This window comes from Zonotrichia leucophrys, chromosome 2, assembly GCF_028769735.1.
Source record: "Zonotrichia leucophrys gambelii isolate GWCS_2022_RI chromosome 2, RI_Zleu_2.0, whole genome shotgun sequence".
NCBI lineage: Eukaryota > Metazoa > Chordata > Aves > Passeriformes > Passerellidae > Zonotrichia > Zonotrichia leucophrys.
In genome coordinates this window covers 84,622,394-84,641,029 of record NC_088171.1, presented here as the reverse complement: position 1 = coordinate 84,641,029, position 18,636 = coordinate 84,622,394, and positions in this window count along the sequence as shown.

Sequence of the window (18,636 nt, the reverse complement as noted above, 5' to 3'; positions counted from 1 at the left end):
AAAAGGATCATATGTGTAGGATGACTTAATAGATGGTTTTAGAGAAAAGTCATGGAAAGTAAACTTCCCAACGTAAAGTTTGCCATTGTCTATGAAACTGATAAAACATCCATAACAAAAAACTTTATGAAGAATTCTTTATAATCAATTATAGGGAAAGTCTAAATGTGATTGAGCTTATGTGGTACCTTATATCTCAACCAGAAAAACATTTATATGCTACATGTTGGGTATTGAACAGATGATAAATGTGAGAAAGAAAGCAAAAGATTAACGTAAATTTTGCCTGTTGTTGAATCAAGTGCTTTAGGTTCCCAGCCTAGCAAGTCCACTGTGAAGGTTTACTTCATTCCCAAGTAAATCTGGACCTAGCATGATACTCTATTTCATTTTTAATTAGATGAGGTTGTTATCATTTTTCAAAATTATTAAGGCATTACATTTTATAATCCAGAGTGACTGTTCTCTAAGAAAGAAGAAAACATATTGAAAGACAATTTTCATTATTTAAATAGTTTATTGCAAACATTTTATTTGTGGCATATTTTCTTAATCTTACATTGGAAATGAATATGGTTTACTATGAATAAACAAAAAACAGTTTAAATACATATTATTTGCTTGGGTTTATACATAAGAAAAGAAATCTTTTTATTCTGCTTGAATAAGTCATTACATATTAGAGACAAAATTAATAACACTATCATACTTGTGTTATTTCTGCTTCTAGGTCTCTTAGGCTGAAGGACAGTCCATTATCTACTCCTTCCATCATTAATGTTCTACCCTTTACATGATAATTGCATCTGTGACACCTCAAAATTCTTTTTGGGAGGACAGAAATTGGCCATTGTGTGTAGATTGTGTGTAGATCTTGCCTATTCAGTATTTGAATTTGTAGTCCTTTTTTTAAAACTTTGCAGTGCTAAAGAAATGCATAGGTTGGCAACAACCAATTCTGGAAAACAACTTGTCTGCCTCATTAGTCTGGATCCAGTCAAGGCTATCCAGACATGTTCATGACCATTTTTGGTAGAAAGTAAGTAAAGTGTGGAATAACTAATAACAATTTTGAATAGATAAGGTCGATGTAACATTCAATAAAAAGACATCTTCTTAAACTTCTTTCTTGAATAAGAATTAAACATAGCCCTAAATATAAATAATTGATAAATGTCAACCCAAGTGAAACCAACCTGAATTTCCACCCAAAAGCTGAAGCAAAATGCCAAAGAGCCCTAATACAGAACACAAGCAGACTGCGAAGCAGGGGATCATTGGCCACTGCAGAATTATGTCCTATTTATGAACAGAAAGGGCTTTACAGTCTCAAGGCTCTCTCCATAAACTTGTGTGTAATCACCATAAAAATTGGCACTGTGAAGAAATCAACATTTTAGTAACTATAGGGACATAACTGAGCTTACCACTTGGATGTTGTGCTGTGAGGATTCCAGGAGATGCTTTGCAGTCAAACACTACTTTATTGTTCACACACAAAATATGGTATTTTTGTGCCAGAATCAGATTATAATAGAAAAATAATGAAAAGTCATTCTTCTAAAATTTCCAGTGTGGACAGTTCTGTCAAGGCCTTTGAACTGGTGAGTATCTTGTCTCACCTCAAGCAACCTGGCTTGAATTAATCTACTCTCTGTACTTCCGGAAATAATCTCTCCTTGTTGGAAACATCCTCAAAAGTTTATACTTACTACTGTCACAAAACCAATTAAAAGTAAATTTAGGAGGCAGATTTCTTCTTTCTGGTGCTTTCTGTTTTGTATTCAAAGGAAGCTTTATAAATTCTATATTTCCCTAATTCTTGCTTATTGCTTTTCAGGAAAGAAAGGGCTTTTCTTATGTATGTTTAAAAAAGATGCCACTGAACTTTACAAAACATCATTTTATATAAGCTTGCTTAGATGGCTAAAATTAATTAATTAATTCCTAAATTATTATTTTAATAATCTGAACACTACTCTAGGGTTAGTTTCTATTCCTTTCTTCCCTTTTCTATTTATGGTTTGCTACAAATTTTATAATTAAATGTGAGTAATAAATTAATTTTTTTTTTTTTTTGTCTAAATATATGCATTTAAAATACAAAAAATTTTCATCCCCATAACTTGAAGCTCATTTAGTAAATGATTTTCAGTTCAATACCATTGTGCTTCTAGGTCTGTATGCATGCAGGCAAAATTGAGTAGTGATCATAAAGCACCTTGTGTCACATTAGTCTTCTGTTTTCTCACAATAAACTCTTCTTTATCTTTGCATTCTTCTTCATTTTTGGAAGCTGTGGGCATCTGAGGTTTTGCAGATATTTCTGAAGTGTAGGCACTGACAATGCTTGTTTTTATTTTGCAGAATTATCTCTGCTAAATCTCCCCTCCCTACTAAAAAAGGCCTTTGTATGTCCTGTGTTTGCTTATCTGAGCTTCCCACCTAGTCTGGACCATAATTTTTGCAATATCATGTTCCTGAGTCAAAACTAATTCCTCTAAAATATCTGCCTCTCTAAGAAGATTTTTTGGCAACTTATACATACAATTCTAAAGTAATTGCTAAGGAATTTTTCAACTTTTGGGTTGGCTGAAATTTCTTCCGGTGGTTTCTCCAAGTTTTGAAAACATTTTTAAGAAGTTATTCATCAAAGGTTATAAGCAAAACTTTTTGTCCAGTTTTTTCTTGATTTCTCAAAACAGAAGAAAAATACAATTTCTTTAAATTTAGACACTCACAAACCATCAAAATATTAATTATGCAATTATTTTGAATGTTATAGCTTCTATAAAGTATTAATATATCATCACACACATCCACTTACACCTTCCACCTAAACCAAAAGCTGTTTTTATATTTCAGATGCCACTTTTGAGATGGCAGACATTTAGGATAGATGCTACCAGATGCCTCCTTTCCAGACATGGAATAGTGTGTAACAAGAACTGCAGCTCCATCCTTGATGATTGTTCACATCCTGAAAATGTTTTACTAAATAAAATAAAATTAGTACTTTCTCATATATGGGAATATCTCTTTCAAGACACACAATTATTGAAGGAAGAGCATGATTTCAAATTGTGGGTGGAAATGGACTACTGTCTTGAAGAATCAGTCCTCTGCTTTTGGAAGAATAGATCTGTATTTTTCATTTTAGCAGTTTTTAGAGGCTGATTTGGTAAAGGGACTTTCTGACATTCTACTATACATTTTAAAGAGTTTAATTCTCCAATTTTCCTTTTATACATACATGTACAAACAGATTTGTATACACATACAAGGAGCTTTGGGTGCCTGCAGTAGAGCAATAAGTATCACTAACTGCAATGTTCCTCAAGTTTTTTATGTGTTTTTGCAAATTGACTTAATCCATACAAGAATAATATGCTCAACCAATTTACACAGAGTGCGCAGGATGGATTTATGCCAAATTGCACTTAATTTCAAGATGCAACAATTCTGATTAGTTACCCTTTGCAGCATAGAATTATTTGACATGCAAGATAAAGAAGTGTCATTCTATTATTTATTTATTATAATATACCCCAGCTGGCAAATAAGTATCATGGAACCACTTGTTCACTCTCCATGCCTCCCACCCCAGATTGGAAGGGAAGAAGAGTCAGAAAAAGCTAAAGACCATGTGTTGAACTGAGAACAATTTAATATCTAAAATTAATGTTATTAATAATTAACTAATAATAATAATTATAATGAAATAGAAATGAAAATAGAAATGAAAATGAAATAAAAATAATGATGAAGAAGAAAAGGGAGATAGCAAAGTGAGAGAGAGGAATAAAACCCAAGAAAAAACAAAAAATACTCAAGAAAATTGTTCACCAGTCACCAGCAAATGCCCAGCCTGTCCCCAAGCCACTCACAGCCAACACACCCAGTTTGCATTCTAAGTGTTCTGTGATATGGAATATCCCTTCAGCCAGTATGGGTCAGTGGTCCCAAATATTTTCAGCATCACATATCCACTTGAATCAGCAAATTGAGGTGGTCAAAACCATCCACTTGACTTTTTACAAATTGCTCTTGTAAAATTACTCATTGAGCATTAAGAGCATGTCATGCTTCACTGGGTAAAAGTACAGTGATCACTGCATCCACTAACCTTTCTTATACCTTGTAACATGCTGTAGCTTATTTCTTTTATTGTTCTTCTCTCACTTTTGTAAGGATCATTAACAAATGCATGTTTCCATGTGCACTGGCTATACACTGACTTTTTCCTTCAATATTGGTTTATTCCACTTTAAATGCAGGTTGTGTGGTTCAGGGATCCACAAGAGTACATTTTGCTTTCCATGGGGTGTATTACCCTTAGAATTACAACGGCACAATTCTGATTTTAATTTGTGCAACCTCAGAAATTTACAGCAAAATGGGCCCAATTTTCATAACTTCTAAGCATGCAACATTGACTTTGCAAATGATCACTGAACTAGAATTCCCATACTGACAAGCAACCTCCCCAATAGCATTTTTAATGTTCCAGTCTAAAAATTGCAACTCAGTTCTAGCACTTATTTCTTTCCCCATTTATCACTTTTTGTGCAAAGGAAACCAAACTTGCAACGTACTTGACAGCAGACAAGACCCTAAGTGCTGATTTGTAAACAATCTGGATTTAATGTTGGTTCACATAACCATAATCTGTTTCCTAAGGGGCATAACTTTAATTTCTTTAATAATTAATGAAGAAGCTGACTTAAGAAAAATAAAATAAAAACTACAAGGATCATTCAGCTGTGTCAATTCCTAGGTCTACATGCCAAGAATTATAATTTGTACACTTCTAATAAGTAGATTTTTTTTTTTTTTTGCATAAACAGAAGCTAATAGTACATTTTTTTTCAGTTTAAAACAGAAGATACTTTACAATCTATTTTAATTTTTATGTTAATTTGATTCTCTTCCCACAGGTAGACATTCACTAAGTACTGTCTATTGTTTGCAATAAACAAGGGAAAGGAATGACAGATTTTTGTAAAATTTCTTATATTAACACAATGTATCTTCAGGTATTATTTTATATACATGCTGAAAAAACCCAGAAATTTTATGAAATGACACTTTGAAAATAAATAATTTAAGTGGTATCATAGCATCCAGATATGAGGGACAATTTAAGATTATCCAGGCTAGCTCATTCTTGATTTCATTTTTAGTCACATTTTCTCATTTTATTCATTTGGTTTGTTGGCATTAACACTTCATTTTGCAGCTTTCCTTTGTGCAATATCCCAAGCATAGATGTTTTTCTTTTAGGGAGTAGAGGGCAAACAGCTTTTGGTGCAGTGAGTTGGGAGGACTCAACAGGGCTGTGTAAGAACACCCTGATGTTCCTCAGCACAGCGCAAGAGAAAAGCACCTGGTTTCCACCCTCGGCGTGTGCCAGCAGGAGATGACACACACACACACCTCAGCTATTAGAGCTCCTTTGATAACAGCATAAAAGCACAGGCATGGCGAGGACTAGAGTGCCCCGAGGGTCCTGACTGAGACTGAAAGACTGAAGATGCACTACCTAATTAGAGAGCAAACTTGCACCAGTCTTTCAGAGTCTGCAGGGAATATTTACAAAATAATATTTTAGAAGTCTTAAAACCCAACTGAGTTGGGAAAATCTTCAATGCCAGCTGAAGGCATTTCATTAATTTGACCATTCCACTCCCTCTTTGACATTTTTCAAATCCCTTTTTCACAGGATGTGAGGATGTCAAGAGACTTAGGGACTTAAAAACTTTAGATTTTTTCATGTTGGCAAGAAAGTATTTTTTTCTAACCTTCCTGAAACAGTTTAACACTAAAATTATTTTCACAGATATATTTAAAACTATTCAGAGTGAAACAGATTTCAGTTTCCAGAAAAAGTGTAAATATTTAAAACCTAACAGAGTATTAAGCAAACCAAAAAAAGGATCTCATAACTGGAATGTCAGATAGTTTTGTACACTTTCTTATTAACTGATGTCCCTCCTATAACATTTTTCACTAGAGTGAAATTCTAAGAATTCATGGCCTTCTGAATTGCCCTAAAATATTACTTAGGTTTAAATACAAAAATGTACGTCCAGCTGGGGAAGTCCTACAGTTAGTACCCTAGAGAAGAAAATAATTCTGGCATTGCTTCAATAGTAGTACTTCACATTTCTCTAGGACTTCACAGAGAAAGCCTCCAAGAATTATACAATTTTAGTAACTGCAATCAAGGAGCAGATTTGCATGCTTGCAAAGAGAAAAGCCATATTATATATAGCAGCAGCTCGCAGCCTGGGGTATTGCCATTGCAAATAATCCCACTATCCTGCTGTCAGAGTATTGATCTGGATAATGTACCCTACATATTTATCTAAATAATGGCATAGTCTCTCTAATTTTCTGAGACTAGCAGCCTGTCTACAGTGCTTCATGCTGCAACAATATTTAGTTATGGTAGCCCTAGAAAAAACATTAAGAGTCGTTTCAAAGCAGAATATGGCTTAAATTCCCTTTAGACTCTTTCAGCTGTAGAAGAAAAACTCTAATTTTCACACCTTTAATTTTGCTTTGTAGATTGGCTGGATGACTCACATACAAATTGGAAGAAAATATCAAGAGAACAACTTCATTTGTCTCCAAACAATGACAAAATGCTCTCCAATATACAATAGAAAGCAGTATAAAAAAATTTACCGATAAAAAAATCAGTGCAAACCAGGAGGGCCTGAGCCTGCTTCCACAAAATTAGTTTTATATGAGTAGAATCTTGACTTAGCACATTGAATACACATACTGATTGGCAGCATATAGAGCATAATCTTTCCTGAGATTTTCCTCTTACTTCACAACCTATTTCAAGATTCAGAACAGGCTTTTCAAGGTGTAGAAGCAGCTGTTGCTCTTAATGTCAAATCATCCTTAGCCTCACAACATGTTTCCAAAATTTTAAAGGTTTTTTAAAGGATGGAAAAATAAGAATATCAAATATGCAGGAAGCCTTTGTTTAGTGATAGATCCTGCATACTGTGAACCTGCAAGACAAAGCATAATCAAATAGACTTAAACTATGTGGCATGTTATGTCTTCATAAAGGTGACCTGCCTTTTCTCCTAGATAAATTAGGAGGAAGAAAAGCACCCAGCTTGTAATAATTATAGCCGGAAGAAAATTCTATTTGTACTACAGTGAGCATACTAAACTTGAAGTGTCTATACTGTTTTTGACGTTTTGGGGAGGAAAATAATTCAGATATGAATAAAACATCTATATGATACATGGATGTACAATATAAAGTAATGCACTGTTAAAAGCAATTTAAACCTCTAAGACTGTCAACTGGAAGGGAAAAAAAGGGAATAGAAACAAAAGCAAAGACATAAAAAACAAATGAAAATAATCACACTAATAATCAACTCTACAGTTTGCCCACTGAAAAGATCTACTTTCAAAGCTGACCACAGAGACCACCAGAACAGGCTCCTGGATGAGAAAATAAAATTAAGGGCAACTGACTTGACCAATTTTGTTCGTATTTCTCAAACCATCAAGCAACTTAACAGTCAAAAACTACCCTAGAAACATATTTAATTAATATACATATGCATTTATATGTAACATGCAATTTGTATTACAAGAACACACAAATAGAGAGAGAAAACTAAATTTTGAAACATAACTGCAGATATAATACATAAAACAATTCTTGTCTCTCACAGTACTCAACAGTCATATATTTTACTTAGGAAAAGTCTGCTTTGATTGCAGTTCTAGAACTTCTGCTTCCAAGTAGTTTCCTGACAGTTTTCACATATTCACAGGTGCTGGCCCTTTTCTTTCCTTTCTCATCATCTTTGACAGACCTACCAGCTCCTGAGGTGATGCTGTCCCATTACTCTGCCGACGTGTGCACAGGAGTTGTGCCCCAGCCCTTGGTAAATGAGTTGTGACACATTGACTTCTGCTGGCAGTCACTGCTCCTGATGAAGGTCACGCACCCAGCAGGGATGTCCTTATGATTTAATGCACCATATGCTGAGCTCTGAACAGAAGTGCTCCTCACACGTTTCAGCACCAGGCCCTCCTGAATGTGGATGTCAAGTAGGGTGGCCTACCTTGGCCAGTTTAGGAAAGGAATAAATTCAGGCCAGGATAAAGTGCCAAAAAAAAAAAAAGTCCAGAATAGCTGATACACTAATGAGCCATACTTTGGATAAATGTGGATTAGTGCAGTTTTCAGTTTAATCACATTTAGTCTAGAAGTTAGCAGGTAGTCTAGAAAAGGTAGTTTGTTTTCTTTTTTAGCTTGCTGTGCTGGCTTTTTACCTAGTTCATGCTGTGTGTACCAAGCAAACATGGCGCTGCAAATGGAACAGAAACCTTCTTCTGGGTGTTAGCTAAAAGGCAAAAGAGAAAACATGGTCTACAAATTACATTAGGTGGTACACAGGTGCTTATGAAATACTGTAAATACATTTTATAGAACCAGTGAGCACTTACCTGTTCTAAAACATTGTTATGAACGAAGGCAGAGATAACAGCCTAAAATGTATAAAATATGATTCATCATTTTGCACCAGTCTCCTACATAAGTAAATTCTGAAAAGGCCTTCTTTCATAAAATACAGGGTTTTTTCTCATTCCAGGCTTTTTTCTTTGTGTTTTGGTGAGGGACAGAGCCAGTGTTAAACAATAAACACTCTCTTATGTCTCCTGATTTTCACACATACAAAAACTCACCTCTCATATTTTTGTTCTGAACAAACACAATGGTTTTGAAGCAGATATTTTATTTTTATAGAAGTCTGGTCATGATTTCTGTGTGCATTTTCTTGGGCCAGGATTCAGTATCTGGTTGACGTGCCAGAGCTGGGCTCTGACAGCCCATGAAAAGGACACATATACATGATAACAATTCAATTTAAGGTAGACTACAACTATATCATCAATGAATGAGGTTCACTATCATAGGTGCCACCTTAAAAGAGCCAAGGAAACCAATTTCTCTCTGTTCAGTTAGGAACCATGGTGAGTAAATCAAGAGCTTCAGATTGATAGGAATTTTGTAGAGTCCAATTGAGTTCATGTACCCGAAAATTTGCCAAATCAAGCCAAATGTAATTTTTTCCCATTCCCTCATAAATGTTACCTGTCTCCCAGCTGGGCTTTTTGTGTATGTGCTTCTTAAAGTTATTAGACAAATAAGCTCTGTATTTTTATAAAAGAAAATTTTACTGAGATTGTTTCTTAATGGATATTCACCAGTATATGAGTATTGAGCTCTGTCCCTATAATAAAACATGCTTTAGTAAATCACTGCAGATCCCACCAGTGGGCTCAGCTGTAACATTTGCTCTACTTAGTGGTCTGGTTTAGTTCTGTATGCAAGATGATTTCCGCAACAGAGAATCTCAATTAAACAGGAATGTATCAAATGTTATCATCTTAGTAATTAATGAAAACGTCGAGTTGCATTTCAGTCAGGACAGATGTCTGAAGCATCCTACCTTGTTTACTCACCCATTCACTCCCAATACTACTGAAATTAATTTTTTAAGAAAAGGATTTTCTGTGTTATAATACCTACTGTGCTTGGCATTTGTCTGCCCCACCTTGCCGCAGCCACCAGTTCATTACTGTGTTCTGTAGCATCAACTGGTGCTGCTGTTGGCACCCACTCAGCAGTGCAATTGCAGAAGATAAACAGAACTCTGGGTGTGATTGCCACGTGCCAGGGGTGTGATGGACACAGCTGTCACATGATGGGCACATGATTGGTGTCTGCTGGGCACACAAGTGCCAGATGGATGCATGATTGTCATGTTCTTGCCACATCATGGATACAGAGCTGTCATGTGCTGGGCTTTTGATGGATGTGTCGGGCATGTAATTCTTGAAGCTTGTGCTGTGACCAGCCCCTGTTCTTTAGCTGCCCCTGCTTTTTCTCTGCTGCTGCTTGAGATGACCCAGAAGATTCTCTAACAGTTCCTTGTCATTCCTTAGAGGTTCTGCAGCTCTGTAAAAAGGAGATGCTTGAGTATGTTTTATTGTACCTCTAAACCATGGGAGAGGTCTGCCTCAGTCTTAACCACCACAACAGCAACCTGCACTGCAATCTGTGACTGCTTTATAGTTGACAGCAGATTTCCAAGCCAATCTGCTCCCTTTTGCTAGGCTCTGACTTCTGTAACCTCATTTCAGAAATCATTGTTCCAAGTTTAAACCATTGCTCTTTTCCTGGCACACTTAGGCAAAACTATTAATTTCCAAATTTATTTTGCACTTTTACAGACTACTTGGAAGAGAACTCCAGGCAGCATGTTCTACAAAATCTGGTGCAAGTGGTCTCTGGCCTGTGGGAGAGGAGTGGTGTCCCAGTGATCACCTTTAGCAAAAGGGTGTCAGGGGTGGACATTTTATTCCCTGAAAGGGTGGCCAGGAACTGGAACAGGCTGCCCAGGGAGGTGGTGGAATCACCATCACTGAAAGCATTTAAAGGATGAGCAGATGTGGCACCTGGGGATATATTTTAGACGTGGACTTGGCAATGCTGGATTAATAGTTGCATTTGATGATGGTAGAGGTCTTTTCCATCCATAATTATTCTGTGTTTCTGTGACTTTGAAGCAGGATTTACCTCCCCACATCTCTGCTGTGTCTTGCTTAACACACCTCTGGTGTCACAGAGGCCTCTCGGTGACACCGTGTGGGTGACAAACACCATGCAAAAATGCAAACTCCAACAAAAGGGAGGCTTCAGCAATGGCTTGTGTGTGTTATCAGTGATTTTGGCAATCTGTTTCTGGAATAAACTATTACCAACTGTTTGTCTATTTAGAAATGATCAGTCTGACAAATGGTGGCTATAAAATGAAGACTCCCAAATTGCTGACCTTAGGAAGCCCAAATAGTTTTAGTAACTATCAAGACTGAAGACACTTCAAAAGAGACACAAATCAGATTTGCCATCACAAAGATTATTCATCAGGAAGTAAAATAAAAATCACCTTTTCGCCCCCTAAAATTCAATGCATGCAGGGAATTTGCAGGGAATATTTATGGAAATTTGCAGGGAATATTTATGGAAATAAAAAGGGAATGTATTACATCAGCACTAATATTTATCTATGGATTGTCTATGAAAAGACTAAAAAGCCAGCAAAAATACCTCTACTGAATTGGAACCAGATCCCAGACTAAGATTTAAGCTTTTTTTGAATGTAAAATAGACATGAACTTTTGCATTTATTGTGGTTCAGGAGAAACCTCAACTTTATTCATATTTAGAGTAAGTTCTCGTTTATTATTCAATTTGCTGGTTTTTGTATCTCCCACATAATTTACCACAGCTGGTATTACTTTATTAAAGCATGATTTATCAGGTTGGTGTGATCCAGCTGTTCAGCTCACAAACATAGACTGCTCAGAAATTGACTTTTCCCATCTTTCTTCATTACACCTACAAGGGATAAATTATTTCTTATGTTTGATAAAAATCCTGTGGTTTAGCTTGAGGATAATGTTTAACAGTGTCTACTCTGACATTGTCTACCTAAATTTCCTGAGGGTTCTGTCATGGGTTGACCCGGAAGGAGTGGGAATTCTGGGAATCTGTGGTCAAACCAATGAAGGTTTTGGGTTTCATACTGACACCTGGTGTAGCCAGTGGGGTTTGGACACACCTCCGAGAATACACAGGGGTTAAAAGCAGGGCACTGCCCTGGCATTTCCTCTTTTTGGACATCGCGGCCGAGGAGTTCAGACCTCTCTCCCTCGCCCGGCCCGCTGCTGCTGGGCGGGGGAGGGGCCAGCCATGCGGTGAGGCCTGGGGCCGGGACAGAGATGGGCTTGAGGGGGCTTCGGGGGGGCTTCGAGGATGGAAGGGTGGCGGAGCCCCAAGAGACATCGAGATATCGGGCAGCCAGCCCCTTTCCCCCCCCCCCCCCCCGGAGAGAGAGAGCCGGCGGCACCGAATGTGATGGCAGCCAGCCAGGAGGAGAAGGGGGGAGAGAGAGAGAGCCCGGCCGGCCGCAGCAGCAGCATGTGTGGGAGTATCATCTCCTCCCAGGACAGACAGAGACTGAAAACTTTTAACCCTTTCTTGCATGATTGGGGCCTTGCGAAAATGCTAATCCTCCTCGAAGCTGAATAAGAAGGGAGATGAGAGATGATATGAGATAAGGACCTTGGCCCGGAGTTTGTGGAGATGATTGGATGGGGAGAGATGATTTGGAGTGGCCGGTGGGCTGGACGTTTTCTTGTAGCCATGGACTCAGTTGTTCCTGTGACACAGACTGCATTTAGGGGGAGGCAGTGCCTCAAAACCAGGAGGGTTCATTTGTGAGGACCCCCCGGCCCCAGGGGGTTGGAAATATATGGGGGGGACAGTTGTCCCAAAAGCAGAGACTGTGCCTTTTTGGAGTGAGACAAGGCATCCTTGAAAGACCACCCTAAAAGCAGCTCTGGCCATGTCTCGGTGGTGAGAGCACTGAGCATGGAAGGAACATGTCACAAGTGGCAAAGGGACTTTCCGGGCGGTGCCAAAGTGACAAAGAAGCATCCGGGATTTCACTGTTTCCAGGAAAAGCCTATGGAACAAGAAGGACTCCTTTTCCTCTCCATGAACTGCAGTTTGAGTATACTAACATGTGGGGCCAAGGCTGAGCAGTTGTTTTGAGAGAATGTATTGGATTGGGAAAGTTAGGGAGTGGGGAGGAGGAAAAGTGGTTTTTGTAAGGTTTTCAATTTTTTTTTCTTTTCCTTATAGTCTTTCCTATTTTTTCCTGTAGTTTTAGGTAATAAAGTGTTATTTATGTTTAAGTTGGAGCCTGTTTTGCTTATTCCTGGTCACATCTCACAGCAGACACCAGGGTGGGGCATTTTCATGGGGGCACTGGCTCTGTGCCAGGCTCAAACCATGACATTTTTTGGTTCCCTGGACCGGGAAATCGAATCACGGGAGAATGATGAGGTAAAGCTGTGAGATGAGACCAAGAAGAATAAGGAAAGCATGTACTAAGTTAAGGTAGATAGATAGTCATAGTGAATCTAAGGTATTGTTGTATAGAAGTGCTTTGTAATTTTGTTGATAATTTTAGAAAGTGTATTCTCGGAAGGTGAAGGGTGGAGTGTCATGGGTTGACCCGGAAGGAGTGGGAATTCTGGGAAGCTGTGGTCAAACCAATGAAGGTTTTGGGTTTCATACTGACACCTGGTGTAGCCAGTGGGGTTTGGACACACCTCCGAGAATACACAGGGGTTAAAAGCAGGGCACTGCCCTGGCATTTCCTCTTTTTGGACATCGCGGCCGAGGAGTTCAGACCTCTCTCCCTCGCCCGGCCCGCTGCTGCTGGGCGGGGGAGGGGCCAGCCATGCGGTGAGGCCTGGGGCCGGGACAGAGATGGGCTTGAGGGGGCTTCGGGGGGGCTTCGAGGATGGAAGGGTGGCGGAGCCCCAAGAGACATCGAGATATCGGGCAGCCAGCCCCTTTCCCCCCCCCCCCCCCCCGGAGAGAGAGAGCCGGCGGCACCGAATGTGATGGCAGCCAGCCAGGAGGAGAAGGGGGGAGAGAGAGAGAGCCCGGCCGGCCGCAGCAGCAGCATGTGTGGGAGTATCATCTCCTCCCAGGACAGACAGAGACTGAAAACTTTTAACCCTTTCTTGCATGATTGGGGCCTTGCGAAAATGCTAATCCTCCTCGAAGCTGAATAAGAAGGGAGATGAGAGATGATATGAGATAAGGACCTTGGCCCGGAGTTTGTGGAGATGATTGGATGGGGAGAGATGATTTGGAGTGGCCCTTGGGCTGGACGTTTTCTTGTAGCCATGGACTCAGTTGTTCCTGTGACACAGACTGCATTTAGGGGGAGGCAGTGCCTCAAAACCAGGAGGGTTCATTTGTGAGGACCCCCCGGCCCCAGGGGGTTGGAAATATATGGGGGGGACAGTTGTCCCAAAAGCAGAGACTGTGCCTTTTTGGAGTGAGACAAGGCATCCTTGAAAGACCACCCTAAAAGCAGCTCTGGCCATGTCTCGGTGGTGAGAGCACTGAGCATGGAAGGAACATGTCACAAGTGGCAAAGGGACTTTTCCGGGCAGTGCCAAAGTGACAAAGAAGCATCCGGGATTTCACTGTTTCCAGGAAAAGCCTATGGAACAAGAAGGACTCCTTTTCCTCTCCATGAACTGCAGTTTGAGTATACTAACATGTGGGGCCAAGGCTGAGCAGTTGTTTTGAGAGAATGTATTGGATTGGGAAAGTTAGGGAGTGGGGAGGAGGAAAAGTGGTTTTTGTAAGGTTTTCAATTTTTTTTTCTTTTCCTTATAGTCTTTCCTATTTTTTCCTGTAGTTTTAGGTAATAAAGTGTTATTTATGTTTAAGTTGGAGCCTGTTTTGTTTATTCCTGGTCACATCTCACAGCAGACACCAGGGTGGGGCATTTTCATGGGGGCACTGGCTCTGTGCCAGGCTCAAACCATGACAGGTTCCCAAATGTATGTTATTATTTATGAAGATGACATAAATGGCAGAGATTATATACAATAAGCTGGCAGCAAAATAAGACCTCACTGAACAGCTGAGTGATTGCACTTTGTAATTCAGATGGAGATGAAAAACTGTATAGTAATAAACATCTAAAATGACAGGGAAATGTGAAACTGTACTATTCAATTTTAAAACAAATGTTCTTCTTCTTATTAAGGCCCACAACAACCTTTTGTTTTTTCTCTTCAATGAGGAAAAAAGGCAGGAAGCAATATAAAAAGTGACTATCATTTACTTCAGTCACTCTTCGGTGTATGTGTCAGGTAGCCGTGTTCCTCAACTAATTTTTAACTTCCATGACTACAGGTGACCTGAAAATTTTATCATGACAAGCTATGTATTAATATTAAACAATGTCCTACTGCATGCTGCATTTTCCCCCTGTATACATTCCAACATAAAACTTTGTGTAAAATAAGAATCTACTGAATGTGTATCATGTAAAACTTCAAGACTCAACAATTTATCCAGGGATTTACTAAGTACACATCCTGTAGTACATGTTTTACAACAAACAAAAACTCATTAATGAGGCATTTTATGTGTTTCATTCCGTTCTACTGCTGAATTCCAGATTTATTGCACATAGAAAACTCAGGGCTCACCAGAATCAAACGTAAGAAATTTCTAACATTGCTGTCCCTTCCTGGAAAAACTTTGCCCTCAAGAAGCAGCTACAGTGATAACATCCTTCTCATAAATGAGGGAAAACCTGAGTGACGAAAATAAAAGGTAATGCACACTACAGTAGAAATAATGTGCAAAATCCATGGGACACTTCCTGAAGCATGGGTTTCTCTAAGTGCCATGTTATATGAACTAGGCCAGTCCTTCATAGGGGGAGAACTGGGAATAGATCCAAATCCTTTTGACAGAAGCCAGCCTCAGACAAAGGATCACTACAATGTAATATGACAATGCTATACATATGATGTAAAGAGGAGCCAGGGGTGCTTTTGGAAGAGAAGTCCTGATCTGTGAAACCTTCTCATCCCTTAAGTCCTCATGTACTCTAAAGAAGATTTTGCTCATTTGGAGCTGTTCTGAAGAAAGTTGCAGGAAATACAGGGTTACTTGCTTGTAAGTCAATCAGTGCACACTGATGAACTCTGTGGTCCATCCTCAAAGGAATGTTGTCTCTCACCTACCACCAAACACATAGGTATTACAACTTTTCTAAGCAATATTTACAACTTGGTCATTGTTGTCATCTGAAAGGAATGGAGAGAGGAGTCTCAAGTTATTTATAATTAGGTCAGGCCTTTTGGACAGGAGTAACAAGTTTCAGAAAAATTGTTGGAATAAAACTGTTCCTAAGGAGCCAGAGTTGGGAGGACAGGGATGTTCCCTGAAAAATTGTGAGACCAAATCAATATTAGTCTCCTGGATAACTGATAATTACTCAAAACATTGAAACTACTGCTATTGGCTTTGATTTGTGCAGTGTTTGTGGATTTTGTTTTTGTAAGTCAGTTCATAGAAGGTGACCAACTCCAGAGTCATCCTCAGGTGACGGGGGGACACCTTGTCAGTCGTTTTCAGAGACCTCTGTAGGCTTTGATGGCTCTGCCTTTGAAAAAGCTGCAGCTGGGTTACTCTTAGAAGCAAAAGGCTCTGCAGAACTCAAAATGGAAGATGGAGAATGACTATTTTTCTGTTTGATCTTGTCAGTATTATATAAAGACTGAGGGTTATTTTTGTCCCCTGAACAATAATCTCTGACATTATAGTAGTCACTGATTCCATTTTTAATGTTATTACATCTTCAATATAGTTTGCTGTAAGAACTAAACAACATATCACTGAATATTTTTAAGTGTTAAATGAGCTCAATTTAATACGGAGCTCTGTAGATTTAGCTGTATAAATTAGGGATGCTTCAAGACTCAGTGTCTCTGGGTCTATGATAATTTAGCACCTGCTGTTTTCTTATAATGTATTAGCCTATATACCTAAGACTATATTTGTGGTTTCATGTACTCCAGACCAAGAAAATTGTGATATTAATTTAGTTATATGTATACACAAAATAGCTGTAAACCCTTCTGAATCAGGTAAAGTTAACAAAGTATTTCAGATTTTTAAAAATGGCAATTTTTTAAAAGAAAGAAGAAAGAAAGAGGCTGCACATTAAACTAAACAGGCAAAATCCATGTATGCATCAAGATGAGTATTTCTGTTCTTAGATAAAAAAGCAATAAACAATTAAACTGAAAATACTGGATTCCTTTTATTTTTGCTTTCAGTCCGGAGAGAAGATTTAGAGAACAACCACGCAGCTTTTCATGAGAGCACTATGCCAGAATCAATATGCCAGCAGAAGCCCAATGCCTTTATACAAAGCTAGCAGGGCTGCCCGTGGTGGCACAGTCCTCCCCAGCAGGGAAGAGATCCGAGCTGGGACCTGGCTGCTGCCGGTGGATACGGCTGCCGCAGCCATCTGCAGGACAGCGGGGGCTCTGCGAGCAGCTGCCACCTTACATCAGGAATGCCTCAGATCTGGAAGTCTCTGGGTTTGATTCCCACTGTTTTCTGGTGTCTGGACCATAGGCCAAAGCAGGCATGTCTGCTTCCTGCAGCTGTTGTTCTCTATCTGAGCATGCTGGAATTCTCAAGCTGTACAAAACAGCAGGGTTTTTTTTGTGGAGGGATAACGATCTTATTAATTTTATACAAGCAGGGTAAGATTTCTGGGTGATATAATAGGAGCATTACATTCCTACCTGAAGATCTAGTTAAAAAAAATATTATGATTAATTTTATTTTTTTTACATTGAAAGAAAAACATTACACCATTTTAATTTTAAAAAAGAAGATAAAAGAACCCTATTCACTAAGGAAATTTCTTCTCAAGCTTAAAGAAAATCACAATCATTACTGTGTAATTGTTAGTTACCGTAATATCCAGAGATACGATAACTGTGTCACAGTAGGATTTACCAGCATATAACTACTGTATCATCCCTTTGAAAGCTCACAACCTGTGTACACATAAATTATTCTAATAAATGGCAAGTTGACAGGGAACATCTGCTCTAGCTGGTGAATCCACTAATGTGATCCACCTGTCACTGTCTGGGTCATTACATAACTGCAATTCTGAACTGCTGTAATATTTTTGGCACATATACAAAGCTCCAAGTTGCACTAACAGATTGAACTGAGGTCCAAGATTAATACACCTTTTAAAATAAAACCAAAACATTTACAGTACTCATTAAGGCCACTGGGAAAATACCATGGAAATTCATTTCAGCATTATTTTAGAGTCCTTGTTTTTAGTTAGAAGCATTTCAGAGGACGACATTTCACTATAGTTGCCATAAATAATAAGAAAAGTGGGCGAAGATAGTTGTCATGATGTATTGATTCAGAGACTATTTTAGAGCACCAGTTTTCACATTGTGTCTTCCTGTGTGTCTTTCTGTTTATTTCCACTTAACTTTCTCCATATCTGTCAGCCTAGAAACTCGCTAAAACAAAATGCTTTTAGGAGTTATGTTAAGACTCAGAACTTAATCTGAATTTTTATATGAAATATTTAGATAAACCAGAAATAACCTGGATAAAGTTTCTCTACTTTTACCAAAGCACATAGTCACTAAGAAGGTAAGAGCTGACCCACCTTAAGCCTCTAAAAAACAGAACATTATGGTTTAGATTCTTTATGTCAAGTGCATATTTGAAAGTGAAAGTTCTCTTGCACAAATTATGCTTGTCATGCCTTTAAAAGGTGAAAACTCTGATAACATTTCTACATATACAGATTACTGTTATACCTGAAGAGATGAACGACAAATAAGCATAAATCTATTAACATAATAAAGTTGGGTCATTAGCCTCAAAACTGGAACATCTCAGCTTCTATTTTAGTTGGATAGTGATTGTCTACCACTGACCTTTAAATTATGTTAAACATTCGAAAGGCTTTGTTTCCCACTTATATATATTTATATGTAATTTAATATTTAAATGCATTATCAGCAGTAAAACTTCACCTGGTATAACCATTGGATGTCATACTTAATTCACCAAAGAAATGCACGATGGCCCAAACAAATTTCTCCCATATTTTTTTTTGTAGCTTTATATGAGAG